Below are 14,068 nucleotides of genomic sequence, written 5' to 3' on the forward strand. Positions count from 1 at the left end.
TTGTATATAGAAAACCCTAAAGTCTCAGTCAAAAAGCTACTGGACCTGATAAATGAATTCAGCAAAATGGCAGGATATAAAATCAATACTCAGAAATCAGAGGCATTTTTATACACCAACAATGAACAGTCAGAAAGAGAAATTAAGGAAACAATCCCCTTCACAATTACAACCAAAAAATAAAGTACCTAGGAGTAAACTTAACCAAGGAGACTAAAGACTTGTACTCGGAAAATTACAAAGCATTGATAAAAGAAATCAAGGAAGATACAAACAAGTGGAAGCATATACCGTGCTCATGGTTAGGAAGAATAAACATCATTAAAATGTCTATATTACCCAAAGCAATCTATAAATTCAATGCAATACCAATTAAAATACCAATGACATACTTCAAAGATATAGACCACATATTCCAAAAATTTATATGGAACCAAAAAAGAACACGAATAGCCTCAGCAATCTTAAAAAAGAAGAATAAAGTGGGAGGTATCACACTTTCTGATATCAAGTTATACTACAAGGCCATTGTAGTCAAAACAGCCTGGTACTGGCATAAGAACAGGCATATAGATCAATGGAACAGAACAGAGAACCCAGAAATAAACCCACAGTTCTATGGACAACTGATATTTGACAAAGGAGGTAAGGAAATACAATGGAGTAAAGACAGCCTCTTTAACAAATGGTGTTGGGAAAATTGGACAGCTACCTGCAAAAAAATGAAACTAGATCACCAGCTTACACTACTCACAAAAACAAACTCAAAATGGATAAAAGACTTAAATGTAGGCCGTGAAACCATAAGCATCTTAGAAGAAAACATAGGCAGTAAGCTCTCCGATATCTCTCGGAGCAATATATTTGCTGATTTATCTCCACAGGGAAGTGAAATAAAAGACAGGATAAACAAATGGGACTATATCAAACTAAAAAGCTTTTGCACAGCTAAAGACAACAAGAACAGAATAAAAAGACAAACTACACAATGGGAGAACATATTTGACAATACGTCTGATAAGGGGTTAATAACCAAAATTTATAAAGAACTTGTAAATCTCAACACCAGGAAGACAAACAATTCAATCCAAAAATGGGCAAAAGAGATGAATAGACACTTCTCCAAAGAGGACATACAGATGGCCAATAGGCATATGAAAAAATGCTCAACATCACTAATTATTAGAGAAATGCAAATTAAAACCACAATGAGATATCACCTCACACCAGCCAGAATGGCGCTCATCAACAAAACAACACAGAATAAGTGCTGGTGAGGATGTGGAGAAAAGGGAACTCTCCTGCACTGCTGGTGGGAATGCAGACTGGTGCAGCCACTGTGGAAAACAGTATGGAGATTCCTCAAGAAATTAAAAATCGAACTGCCTTTTGTACAGCTATTACCACTGTTAGGAATATACCCCAAGAATACCATAGCACTGTTTGAAAAGAAGAAATGCACCCCCATGTTTATGGCAGCATTGTTCACAATAGCAAAGATCTGGAAACAGCCCAAGTGTCCATCAGAGGACGAGTGGATTATAAAGCTTTGGTATATATATACTATGGAATACTACTCTGCCATAAGAAATGATGACATAGGATCTTTTACAACAACATGGATGGGCCTTGATAACATTATACTGAGCGAAAGAAGTAAATCAGAAAAAACTAAGAACTATATGATTCCATACATAGGTGGGACATAAAGATGAGACTCAGAGACATGGACAACAGTGTTGGGGTTACAGGGTGGGGGGAGGAGAGGGAGGGGGTTGGGGGAGGGGAGGGGCACAAAGATCATGGCTTTTCAGCATTTGCCATCTTCCCCCTTTAATCTATAGACAGACAGCAAATATTTACGTATGGTGTTCCCACTACAAAGACTGCTGTCTTAGGGACAAATGCTGATGAACTATTTCAGCAGTTCCCCCTTCTTCAAAGACTTATATGTCAACATAGAGCTCCATGTTTCATAGGACATACTCAAGCTCACTCCATGCTCCCTGGAGCTTTAACACAAGGGAATGCCCTTTTTTTTTTTTTTTTTACTTTTTCTTTTCTTTTCTTTTCTTTTTTTGTTGTATTTTTTCTTTTATTTATTATTTTTTGTATTTTTGTGAAGATGGATGGGGAGCAGTCAGACAGACTCCCGCATGCGCCTGACCAGGATCCACCTGGCATGCCTACCAGGGGGGAATGCTCTGCCTATCTGGGGTGTTGCTCTGTTGCAACCAGAACCATTCTAGTGACTAAGGCAGAGGCCATGGGGCCATCCTTAGTGCCCGGGGTGGCTTTGCTCTGGTGGAGCCTTGTCTGCGGGAAGGGAAGAGAGGGACGAAGAGGAAGGAGAGGGGGAGGGATGGAGAAGTAGATGGGCGCTTCTCCTGTGTGCTCTGGCCGGGAATCGAACCCGGGAATCTTGCACACCAGGCCAATGCTCTACCACTGAGCCAACCGGCCAGGGCCTAGGAATGCCCTTGTTGATCAAGCTACCCAAAAGAAAATTATATGGAGCAACCATGACAGACCGAGCAAGTCAGTCTCATATTATTCGTCACCAGAACACTGCAGCCTGGTGTAAACAGTTTCAACTTTCTCGGGAAGCAGCACGGCAGATTGGGAAATCCTGTCCAAGGGGTCCTATACTGCCCCCTCATTTGGAGTTAACTCTCAAGGACCCCTACCGGGACAACTTTGGCAGATGGATGTTACTCATATACCTTCATTTGGCAAACAGTCGTATGTCCACATTACAGTGGATACATATTCCGGATCTATAGTAACCTCTGTCAGAACAGGAGAGGCTGCTAAGCATGTTATAGCTCATGGTCTGTATGCATTGTTCTATTATTGGATTTCCTAAACTGGCTTAACTGAAAATGCTCCTGCATATGGAGCAAAAGCATTTACTGTATTTTGTCATGCTTACAATCCTTAAAGTTAAGGTATTATTAAAGTGTACTCAGCAAACATTTTAAGGTCAATTTAAAAAAAAATTAAAAGGGGGTAGTCATATCCTGGAACTCCTACGGGTCTACCATATCATGCTTTTTACTTAAAAAAAAAAAAAATTACATTTCTTTTGAATGCTGATGAACAGGAGACACCAAATCTTTTTCGCCTGCAAACTACTACCTTCTTTATTAGATCCAGCTAATAACACTGTTTTGTCTTTTTCCAAATAGCTCCAAATATATGGAAAAGATTTATATAGGCGGATGGGGATCCTCAAACCCCTCAGCGAGATCTTCTGAGCATGGCTTTTATAATACCTAGAGGCAGAAAAAGCCCAATAGAGATCAGGGGAACTACCAGCTTTTAGGATATACCCTTAAAGGCTCCAATGCCCCAAAGGGTGTCTTATAGGATGCCATCTGGGTCCTGCTTCAATAGTGGAAAGGAAGGTCATTGAGCTAAAGCCTGCCAGGCCTACATGCCTCTGCTGTGAGGAAACAGGGACACTGGAAGGTAGGCTTCCCCCTCGCTCCTCTGAGGGAGGGTTCAGTCTCTTCCAGCCCTGCTCCAGCCACCTATGACCTAACCTTGCCCAGAAAGCTGGGGTTTGCCACTGAAGGCTGAAGGTGCCCAGGGCCGTCGGCCCCATCTATGACACTATGGACGAGCCTAGGGTATTTCTTCCAAGAAGCAGGTAAACTGATCTCATTTGCACAAGGGCCACTTAACTATGTTTTGCCTGAATAGTCAGGGTTTTTATTCTTCCCTCAAAGATCTCTGTTGTGGGTGTTGATAGTCCTATTTTCTGCTGCTTTGCTTAATATATAGTGTTTCCTTTATCCCTCCTACCTCAATGCCCCACTCATATTTCAGGCTGGGACCTACTCCTAATTTTGAGCTCTCTTTCCCCCCTTTTGCCAACTTCTATTATGAATCTACCTTTGCCATCCAGCTTAGTGTATCCCAAGGTTCTCTTTACCATGCCACAGTCACAGAGCTCTAGGGAAAAGCTACCTGGTCTCATCTCTCCAGGCAGAGGAGAACAGAAGTTCCATATCCACGCATGCTGCAAATGGCTTCTCCAGTCTACCTGAATCATTACCAGCTAGAAGCAGTGGTCATTGGAACTTGGACGTGAGCTGCAAAGTATAGAATGGTGACAACAATTCCAGTGCCATGCAGACTTTTCCTGGATGTGGACTTTTCCTGGACTCCTGCTCCCTGTGACAGCTCCTAACAGACTGAACTGTGGTTGGGTTGCATTTTTCAGGGATTTGGCATGGTGATGGGGCCAACTTGGACTTGGTGAACATGATAAGGACACTACTCTTTTATGGATTCTTGCTTGGCCAAGAGTTTGCTTAAAGGCTTTTAATCACTGTAAAAAAAAATAGAGAGAGGGCTGGATAAAGAAGATGGGGCACATATACACCATAGTATACTGGTCAGCTAGAAGAAATGATGACATCGGGTCACTTACAGCAGAATGATGGAATCTTGATAGCATTGTGTGGAGTGAGGTAGGCAAATCAGAAAAAAACGGGAACTGCAGGATTCCATACATTGGTGGGACATAAAAGTGAGACTAAGAGACGTGGATGGGAGTGTGGTGGTTACGGGGGGTGGGGGGAGGGAGTGAGGGAGAGGAGGAGGGGGAGGGGGAGGGGTACAAAGAAAACTGGATAGAGGGTGACGAAGGATGATCTCTCTTTGGGTGATGGGTATGCAACAGAACTAAATGACAAGATAACCTGGAAATGTTTTTTTTGAATATATGTACCCTGATTTATTGATGTCACCCCATTAAAATAAAAATTTATTTATTAAAAAAAATAAAAATAAAAATAAATAAAAAATTTTTAAAAAGAGCACAAAAAAAAAAGAGAAATGATGACATCAGATCATTTACAATAACATGGATGGACCTTGATAACATTATACGGAGTGAAATAAGTAAATCAGAAAAAAAACTAAGAACTATATGAATCCATACATAGAAGGGACATAAAAATTAGACTCAGAGACATGAACAAGAATATAATGGCAACAGGGGTGGGGTGTGGGGGGAGGGGGGAGGGGGTGAAGAAGGAGAGAGAGGTTGGGGCACAAAGAAAACCAGATAGAAGGTGACAGAAGACAATTTAACTTTGGGGGAGGGGTATACAGCACAATCAAATGTCAAAATAATCTAGAGATGTTTTCTTTCAACATATGTACCCTGATTTATCAATGTCACTGCATTAAATTTAATAAATAAATTTAAAAAACAAAACAAAAAAGAGGATGAGGAAATCAAGTGGCTTTTAGCCTCAGACAAGACTGGACTTGGAGGCCAGGCTTCCATTTTCTGGTCCTGATTCCTCAGAGACGCTGGATATTGTCCTGGGCCTCTCCATCTGTCTGGTGGCTTTTCTCCTAGGATCGCTGTGAGGATTAAGCACCATCACATATGGGTCATACGTGCACGTCCCTGGAACATTGTTAACACTCCAAAATGTTGGTTTCTTTCTGTGGAAGATTGTCAAACACGGCCACAAACCCTCCTATCTCAGTAAACACATCCCTTGGCAATGACTTAGCTACTACTCTCACCAAGAATTGGACCCTAGTTCCCTACACCCCTGACTCTGTGATCGCAGAATATGTGACTTCCAAGGAAAGTCCTTGCCACTTTCACCTTTGTTGGAGGTCAGCCCTGGGACCATCACGTAGGTGCCTGGTCTAGCCCACCAGAAGAGGAGAAGCCATATGAAGAAGTGAGTTTCCCCCAATTTGATCGCCAGCCCCAGCTGCTAGACATGTGAGAGAGGCCACCCTGAGGTGACTTTCAGCCTGGCTGAGCCTCTGACTAAGTGAAGCCACATTGGTGAGCCCAGGCAAAAACATCAGAGAAACTGCCTAGCCAACCCATAAAGTCACAGAAAAATAAAAAATGATTGTTGCATTAGGTCACTAAGCCTTAGGCTGATTTATTACGTGGCAAATTCTTGCTGAAACACCTTTCCTAATCCCACCTCCAAAATGTCTTCTCCCCTGGGGACTCTTAGATTTACCTTAGTCACACCTGGCAAATTATTCAATGAAAAACTAACTGAGAATTTATGGGGACCAGAAGCTGTGATCAGCCTGTCATGAAGTCATTTTCATGCTCACATGGTATAATAGTTCATCAATCAAACAATTAAGCAGCTCCTACCAGCCTCGGCTGATAATCAGATAGTCTGCCTGTTCTACCTTTAAGGTAGATCATAGCAGCCTCCCACTGCTAGCACAGTCTCTGGCCTGGATAATTGCAGCGGCCTTCTAATGGCCTCTCCCTTCAAAGTCTGTCACCCTTCACATTGCCATTCTCCACAGTAAAACCAGAGGGATTTGTAAAATGTATTCAGTCATTTAACAAAAATTTAGTTTTTTGCCTGGCCTGTGGTGGCACAGTGACTAGAGGTGTCGACCTGGAATGCTGAGGTCACAGGTCCGAAACCCTGGGCTTGTCCAGTCAAGGCACAGATGACAATCAACCAATTAACAGCTAGAGTGAAGCAATTACTTCTCATCCCCTCCCCCAGTCTATAAAATCAAGAAATAAAATCTTTTTTGGAAAAAAGTTTAATTTTGACCAGAAATAGCTACCTTGATGGAATTTACATTCTAGTTGACATTTTAAAAATTGATAAATACAGTATGTGGGAAAAGGGGAAAAGGTAATGTTAGAAAGGTTTGCCATTTTAGATAGAGCAATGTGAGGTCCAGCGGTAGAACCACTCCTGGCATCCCTGAGAAGCAGGGATGAGGCCAGTGTAGGACAGTGTGGGGTGCAAGGGGAGAGTCTGAAGAGGTGAGGGCAGAGAGGGGACAGGGAAGAGAAGCGGAGAAATTCAGGTCACATGACACCCTAAAAGCCAACATAAAGACTTAGGCTTTTACTCTAGTGACCTGCAGAGCCATGAAAGCATTTTAATCAAAGTGGTGACATGATCCCATATACATTTTAATGGTACCATTCTGGATAATGGATTGAATATAGACTGAGATGATGCCCACGGCATAATTTTTGAATCTTCCTAAATTCCACCATGAAAAATAGACAACAAAAGCAAAACCTATAGGCAATACATACCACAAAACTAACAAAATACCCCCATGGTCCCCAAAATCTCAGTGGATAAGGACAAACCACTAACACAGGGGTCCCCAAACTAAGGCCCACGGGCCACATGCGGCCCCCTGAGGCCATTTATCCGGCCCCCGCCGCACTTCCAGAAGGGGCACCTCTTTCATTGGTAGTCAGTGAGAGAGCACAGGATGCATCCTGTGTGCTGTATGTGGTGGCGCCACAAAGCGCAGCGATGTGGGACGCATGCGTCAGGGCTCCGGAAGCGCGTCATATCACTTGTTACGGCTAGCATTGACAAATATGGAACCAGACACTGACCATCTCATTAGCCAAAAGCAGGCCCATAGTTCCCATTGAAATACTGGTCAGTTTGTTGATTTAAATTTACCTGTTCTTTATTTTAAATATTGTATTTGTTCCTGTTTTGTTTTTTTACTTTAAAATAAGATATGTGCAGTGTGCTTAGGGATTTGTTCATAGTTTTTTTATAGTCCGGCCCTCCAACGGTCTGAGGGACAGTGAACTGGCCCCCTGTGTAAAAAGTTTGGGGACCCCTGCACTAACAGATACAAGACCTGAGTAGTATTAACATCTGTGCAGCCTGATCTGTGGTGGCGCAGTGGATAAAGTGTTGACCTAGAAACACTGAGGTTGCCACTTCAAAACCCTGGGCTTGCCTGGTCAAGGCACATATGGGAATTGATGCTTCCTGCTCCTCCCTTCTCTCTCTCTCTCTCTCTCTCTCTCTCTCTCTCTCTCTCTCTCTCTCCTCTCTAAAATGAATTTAAAAAAATATTTTAAAAACATCTGTGCAAAAGGAAGCAAAGGAGAGAATCAGGGATCTGACAAACCTGAAAAATCCCAAAATACCCAAACAGGTTCTTTATGGGAAGCTGAGAGAGCCAATCAGAACAGCAGCAGACTGGAAGGTTTGCTCACCCAAGTAATGGGTGAGTTCAACGGTATTGCAGTAAATGTCTGAAAGGGATGGAGCTGTCTAAGACAAAGAAAAAGACATCTGAAAGGGTGAGGGGAACAAAACCTAGAGACCTCAGTAAAAAGACCTTTATACCCATGAACATGACCTGGAAATAACAGAAGGGGAAACTCTAGAGCAGCGATTTTCAACCAGTGTGCCACAAGAATTTTTAAAACAGGCAGTACCTGACTATTTAATCAGGGGCACTGACCTCTTTTCCCTGAGATTGTCAAATAAAAAAAATGACAATAACCAATACAACAAAAGCTGTCTGGTGTAAATGAATCAAAATTATACCTATTTTGCCTGACCAGGCAGTGGTGCAGTGGATGGATTTTCAGCCTAGGATGCTGAGGACCCAAATTTAATGCCCTGAGGTCACTGACTTGAGTGCTGGTTCATCCGGTTTGAGCACAGGGTCACCAGCTTGAGCATGGAATCATGAACATGACCCCATGGTTATTGGCTTGAGCCCAGAGTTTGCTGGCTTGAAGCCTAAGATCGCTGGCTTGCCAAGGATACCAGGCTTGAGCAAGGGGTCACTGGCTCAGCTGAAGCCCCCTAGTCAAGGCATATATGAAAAAGCAATCAATGAACAACTAAGGTGCCACAACTATGAGTTGATGCTTCTCATCTCTCTCCTTGTCTGTCCCTGTCTGTCTATCTCTCTCTCTCTCTCTCTCGCTCTCTCTCTCTCAAAAATGTAAAAATAATTATACCTATTTTTTTCTGTCAGATCAGAAAAATGTATTTTTTGGTGTGCTACAGAATTTTAGTAATTGGTTTATGTGTGCCATGAAATGAAAAAGGTTGAAAATCATTGCTCTAAAGCAATGAGTTAGAGAAGCCAAGTGGATCTACATTGTCTAGAGACTAAGGAAAACTAATTTTACATAAAACTTTTTAAAAGATTTTATTTATTGATTTTACAGAGTAGGGGGAGGGGACAAGAAGTAGTTGCTTCACTGTAGCTGTTCATTGGTTGCTTGTCGTATGTGCCTTGACTGGCCAAGCCCAAGGTTTTGAACCAGCGACCTCAGCATTCCAGGTCAACACCCTATCCACTGCACAACCACAGGCCAAGCCACAGAAACATATAAAGTTATTTAGGAAAAAGATAAAATTCGTAGAATCACATCTCCACAGACAATAAAACATGCCAGAAAGAAAGATATCCCCACAAAACAAATGAAATCTATAACATTTCAAAAAAAAAAAGGCTAAACATAAATCAGAGCTAGAAAAATGCAGAAGTAAAATGATAGAATTCAGAAATGCATTAGGACTTTTCTAATTATATCAAAAATTAGATTAAACTTAAACAAGACAAGATTACTAATATTGTAATATAATAGAAAATATATGTTGGGCCTTTATCTCCGATCCCTGACACAGAACTCTTAAAACCTCTGTAATTTCCTAAGTATAAATAATAGGGAAATTTTTTTGTTATTAGTAAAAAGTCTCTTTCAACCATAGCTGAATTTTTTGTGACTGGTAACACTTGGGGCCCCTAGATAGCCTCAAGATGGGGAAGGCCACCAGAGGGACCAGCCATGTGATTAGAAGCTGGGAGTTTTCAGCCTCACTCCCCAACCTCCAGGAAGGAAAAAAGGACTGGAGATTGAGCTAATCACCAATGGCCAGTGATTTAATCAAGCATGCCTAAATCATGGAACCTTCATAAAAACCTAAATAATAGAGTTCAGAGAGTTTCCAAGTGGTAGAACACATCCATGTTCCAGAAGGATGAAGCATCCCACATCCCACACCCCTGTGGTCAGGACCCTTCCAGACTTTGCCCTGTGTACCTCTTTATTTGGCTGTTGTTTCCCTTGGTTCCATAGGTCATTACAGCAAATTGCAGAGCCTAAGGAGGGGCTCATGGGAATCCCCAATTTGTAGCCCAATCACAGAGAATTGTGGCTAAACTGCGGTCCCACCATGTGATTGACATTTGAAGTGTGGATAGTCTTGTGGGACTGAGCCCTTAATCCATAGGCTCTACACTAACTCCAGGTAGTTAGTGTCAGAATTTAGTTAAATTGTAGAGAATTAGAAAATTTCTTAGTGTAAAAGACTCATACATTTGGTGTCAGAAGTGTTGTGAGTAGAAACAGATCACAGTAGTAGTAAGAATGCATAAATCCAAAAGGCAACACCATAAGAGAAATAGAAAATGTAAAAGAAAAAAATAAACCAAAAAAATTTTTTAAAAAGAGCAAAAAAGGATTTGAAAGAAAGTGAGAAACATAAAAGACAGGCAAAGAAGATCCTACATCTACGTAATGGGGTACCTAAAACAGAAAACCAAAGCAACAAAGAAAACAAGAACAATCACAATCCAAGAAAAATTTACCAAAGTAATCAAAAAAACCAGAACAAATAATAAATACTAAACTATATTCTGGTAAAATTCTAGACTTTAAAGAAAAATACAAAATCCCTTGGACATTCAGGCAAAAAGACCAAGTGACAAAATCTGATTGTTATCAGGCATTTCAGCAGCCATACTCTGGCAGGAAAATAGATGGGAAGAAGGGGAGAATGGGAGCAGGGAGAGCTGACAAGAAGCAGAATAAATAGGACTTCTTCATGGGTCAAACAGAGATATGAGAGGAGGAGCCAAAGATGTCCAAAGCAGCCAGGGGATAGAGCTGCTACTGGGTGACATGAAGTGGAATGTGAAAAGATGAGGTTTAATACAGGGAATAAGATAATAGTTTGTGCATATTACATTCTAAATATCTATTAATAAGCCATGTGGAGAGCCAACTAAGCAGCCATATAAAGAATCTGGAATTCAGAGCTGTGGTCTGGGTAAGAAATATATATTTAGAAATCAATATCCCTAGCCAGATAGATAGCTCTATTGGTTAGAGAATTGTCCCAGTATTCAGAATCTGCTGTTATGATCCCCTGTCAGGGCACATACAGAAACAGACTGCTGTTTCTGTCTCTCTCTCTCTCTCTATCACTCTCTCTCTCTCTCTTCTTCTCTTTCTAAACTCAATAAATAAATGTTTTTTAAAAAGAAATCATTACTATATAGAATCTATTTGAAGTCATGAGGCTGGAAAAAAATAGTGAGGGAAAAAGTGTAGAGAATAGTCCCCTGTTCAAAACTTCACATTGCGCCTGACCAAGAGGTGGTGCAATGGATAGAGTGTTGGCCTGGAACACTGAGGACCTAGGTTCGAGACCCTAAGGTTGCTGGCTCAGCATGAGTGTGGGCTCACCAGTTTGAGTGAAGGCTCACCAGCTTGAGCATAGGATCACTGGCTTGGCCATAGGATCATAGACATGACTCCCTGGTCATTGGCTTAAGCTCAAAGGTCGCTGGTTTGAACAGCGGGTCGCTGACTTGGCTGGGGCCCTCCAGTCAAGACACATATGAGAAAGCAATCAATGAACAACTAAGGTACCACAACAAAGAATTGATGCTTCTCATCTCTCTACCTTCCTGTCTGTCCCTGTCCCTCCATCTCTCTCAAAAAAAAAAAAAATCCTCACATAGCTTACAGTCAAATCTAGCCTTTCATCATGGTCAACAACCCTGCACATTTGCTGTCACTCCCCACGCCACTCTCTTAGCTCTGGGCACCTGGGTCATGTTGCTGTTCCCCTAGATCAGGGGTCCCCAAACTACAGCCCGCAGGCCGCATGTGGCCCCCTGAGGCCATTTATCCGGCCCCCGCCACACTTCCGGAAGGGGCACCTCTTTCATTGGTGGTCAGTGAGAGAAGCATTGTTCCCATTGAAATACTGGTCAGTTTGTTGATTTAAATTTACTTGTTCTTTATTTTAAATATTGTATTTGTTCCCATTTTGTTTTTTTACTTTAAAATAAGGTATGTGCAATGTGCATAGGGATTTGTTCGTAGTTTTTTTTATAGTCCAGCCCTCCAACGGTCTGAGGGACAGTGCACTGGCCCCCTGTGTAAAAAGTTTGGGGGCCCCTGCCCTAGATGTTTGCATGCCTGCATGTTCCCATCATTCAAGCCACTGCTTAAATGTCAGCTCCTCTGAGAAGTCTTCCAATACCCTGTCCAAAATATCTGCCCCTTAATTTGCTTTATTTTCCACTATTTACAAGTTGCCTGTGCCAGCTTCTATTGCTGCATTAAGAGATCACCCCCCAAATTTAATAAGTAACACAACTGCCTGATCTGTGGTGGCACAGTGAATAAAACATCAACCTGGGGCCCTGGCCGGTTGGCTCAGCGGTAGAGCGTCGGCCTAGTGTGTGGAGGACCCGGGTTCGATTCCCGGCCAGGGCACACAGGAGAAGCGCCCATTTGCTTCTCCACCCCTCCGCGCGCTTTCCTCTCTGTCTCTCTCTTCCCCTCCCGCAGCCAAGGCTCCATTGGAGCAAAGATGGCCCGGGCGCTGGGGATGGCTCTGTGGCCTCTGCCTCAGGCGTTAGAGTGGCTCTGGTCACAACATGGCGACGCCCAGGATGGGCAGAGCATCGCCCCCTGGTGGGCGTGCCGGGTGGATCCCAGTCGGGCGCATGCGGGAGTCTGTCTGACTGTCTCTCCCTGTTTCCATCTTCAGAAAAGTGCAAAAAAAAAAAACATCAACCTGGAATGCTGAGATTGCAAGTTTGAAACCCCGGAGCTGCCCTGTCAAGGCACATGTGAGAAGCACACAAGCTAATGCTTCCTGCTCCTCTCTCCAGCCTTTCTCTCTTTCTCTCCTCTCTCTAAAATCAATAAATAAAAATATAGTTAACACAACCATCCTATTATGCACATGGGTTCTGAGGGTCAGAAATGTGGACAGGGCACTGAGAAGGGGTTCATCTCCACTCTGCAACATGGGAGACCTCAACAGGGAAGGAAGAAGCTGGGGTGACTCACAGGGTTTGGAATCATCTGAATACCTGTTCACTCACGTATCTGGCGCCTGGATTCAGTGAACTCAAAGATGAGAGTGTGAACCCGCGGTCTCCGTGCAGTCTCTATGCGGCCTCCCTTCATGGCAGGGCTCCCTCACAGTATGGCAGCCACAGCACAACCAGACTTCTTACTCAATTACAGTGATTTTAGAGCGTTGTCCCAGAAAACGAGACAGTTGCATTGTCTTTTGTGACCCAGCAGCAGAAGTTGTAGTGTCAACTCCCCCATACTTTACTAGTGAAAGTATTCTCAAATCTGTCAAGGGGAAGAAGGGACATAGACTCTATTGCTTAATGGAAAAAGAGTCAAAGAATTTTGAGGCCATAGACTGCCACATCACCTGAGACATTCTCAGTGTTGAGTGAGCCTTCCCTAGCCTGTTTACCAGCTGCCTGGGGAAAGAATTAATTATCTCCTTAATGTTTCTCTGTTGACCTAGGAATGTCTTGCTCTAGTTCCCCTTCCCCTAGCTATCTGAATCACTCACTGCTCCACTATATATGAAGAAGGCTTCACTCAGTATAAGATCCTAATTCCACCAAATGGAGAACTGTGTCTCCCTTTCAAATTTTTATTTTATTTATTCACTTTAGAGAGGAGAGAGAGAGAGGAGAGAGAGACAGAGAGAGAGAAGGGGGGGAGGAGCTGGAAGCATCAACTCCCATATGTGCCTTGACCAGGCAAGCCCAGGGTTTCGAACCGGCAACCTCATGTGTCTCCCTTTCATAGCAGAGCTTTTAAATCTGTCAACAGACCCTCCTTTGTGATGGATGGTCCATCTCCAATTCACAATGTGGTGCTTGTTCATCCTCTGTAACTTCTTGCCAGGACTCCTTAAAGGGACAAAATATTTTTCTGAACATTGGGGAAAACCCACAAAAACATAATAGAAGATTATTAAACAAGTTTACAGTGACTTATTCACAATACAGTTTGATTAAAAATAACTAGACCAAAAAAGTTTATTCCAGACTGAACTGAGTAGTTATTTTCCTAAATGGAAAGAAATGCTTATCCTTCTGCCATCAAAGCCCCTAAAAATGCCACCAAGATTATTGAGTAATACTAACCTGAGACAGGAAACCAAATGACTGGAATTGCAACTGCCCTGGTTTA

The sequence above is a fragment of the Saccopteryx leptura genome, chromosome 1 (assembly GCF_036850995.1).
Source record: "Saccopteryx leptura isolate mSacLep1 chromosome 1, mSacLep1_pri_phased_curated, whole genome shotgun sequence".
NCBI classification, from domain to species: domain Eukaryota; kingdom Metazoa; phylum Chordata; class Mammalia; order Chiroptera; family Emballonuridae; genus Saccopteryx; species Saccopteryx leptura.